Here is a 1,950-nt window from a genome sequence, read left to right as displayed (position 1 = left end):
ACTGAAATATTTCACTCAGCATAATGTCCTCCAGGGTCACCCATTTTGAATAATATTGCATGAGTTCCTTGTTTTTCAATGTAGTGTAGTATTCCATTGTGTGAATATACCACAGCTTGTCTATCCATTCATTTGTTGATGGGTACTTGAGTTGTTTCCATCTCTTTGCTATAAAATGAGCTTCTTTTAAATTGTATCACCTATTAGATATGTTAATACAGTCTGGTTATAAGCTCTAGTTTATTTGGGAGTCTTTTTTTTCTCCTTTAAGAGATGATGGAAATATTCTATTTAATACTCAGAGCCTGTTTTGTTTTCTATGTTTTTTACTATATTGGTATGAGGGGTTCATATCATAGTTAAACATTTCCTACCTTGTAGGTTTGTTGTAGAAATCAAATAAGGTGCTGTGCATTATTTGTAAATTTAATTGAGGAGTGACAGGAGCTCAAGAAATTGTAGCAAATAATATGAAAATTGTTTGACTAGCAAATAAAGGGAAGAAGATCATATAATAGTGGAGCTCATTTTCTTTTCTCTGGTTTTTTTCAAAATTTTGTTTTTGAATTTTTTTTTAAATTTCCTGCTTAGTACTAGCATCTTCTTAGTCAATCTGGCTTGAAACCTCTGTCACAGGAATTCATTCTTTCTTGTCTATTTCCCAAATATAAAAATTTCTAAATATTGTTGGCCATAGGCTGGGAATATCTCTTACATATCTTTCTTTTCTTCGTTTGAGCTGCCACTAACCCAGTGCTGAACCTCATTCTTCCTTTTCTGAACAACTACAATTTACCTCTAAATAACAATCTCCTTGTTTTGAGTCTATACTATTTTCTGCTGCCAGATTAATCAATTGATTGAGCAACTTCCCTGCTGAGAAATCAACAATGTCTCTCAGTGGCTTGGAAGGTGAAGTCCATTTTCTTGATCTTCCTTATCGATGGCTCAGTTCAGTGTAATTGGAATCTTGAGTTTTAGCCACATGGATACGCCTCCCCTTCACAAGTCCTATGCTTCAACAAAACTGAACTGTTTCTCACCTTTTTTATAAATTTTCTACGATCATCTACCTCTATATATTTTCTTTTCCTCTCTATGTATTTTCTTTTCCTCTCTACTTGGAATTACCTTACCTTTTACCACATAATATCTAAATCTTCCATGGAGATATCTTTTACTCTCCTAGTCATCTTTATTCATTGTCCATCTCTCAGATATATAGCAACAGGGCTTTTTCCCCCCACTTGTCATGAAGTTTTCTTATTTAATGTATCTTTCTACCTTATGGTGACATAAGTGCTTTATGTTACTTGTCATTTTCTTATACTTATGATCCATATCAGTGCATTTTTAAAATCCTCTAACACAGATCTTAACAAATTGTAATAGGCACATGTTCAAGAACACTTTGTTCTGGTGTCGTAATGCTTAACAGTTCTTAACTTGATTGTATAGAAAAGGATATCGTTAACATTATCATTTACATTGTTTTTTAAATGTCTGATAAGCTTTAGTCAAGAACATAGTTGCATACCTTTCTGGACTGAACTCAGAAGAGGTGATTCAGGTGCTCTGTCAAGTTGAGCATGACTCATAGTGACCCTGTGAACAACAGATCTGAATCCTTTTCTATCCTATGCCATTCTCACACTTCCTGACACACAAGAGCCCATTGTGGCAGTCACCATGTCAATTCATGTGCTCAAGGTTCTTCCTCTCTTTTTCTGACCCTCTGTCCTTTTGAGCATCATGTTATTCTCCAAGGAACAGCCCCTCCTAGCAACATGCCCAAAGTATATGTGAAACAAAGCTTTATTATTCTTGCCTCTAAAGAGCATTCTGACTGCACCCCCTTCAAGATATATCTGTTCATTCTCTTGGCTGTCCATGGGATGTTCAGTGCTCTTCTCCAACACCACAGCTCAAAGGCATCAATTCTTCTTCTGT

This window comes from Elephantulus edwardii, unplaced genomic scaffold (assembly GCF_000299155.1).
Source record: "Elephantulus edwardii isolate Elephantulus edwardi_28Jun2011 unplaced genomic scaffold, EleEdw1.0 scaffold00040, whole genome shotgun sequence".
Lineage (NCBI taxonomy): Eukaryota > Metazoa > Chordata > Mammalia > Macroscelidea > Macroscelididae > Elephantulus > Elephantulus edwardii.
Note: the sequence above shows the minus strand (reverse complement) of the source record.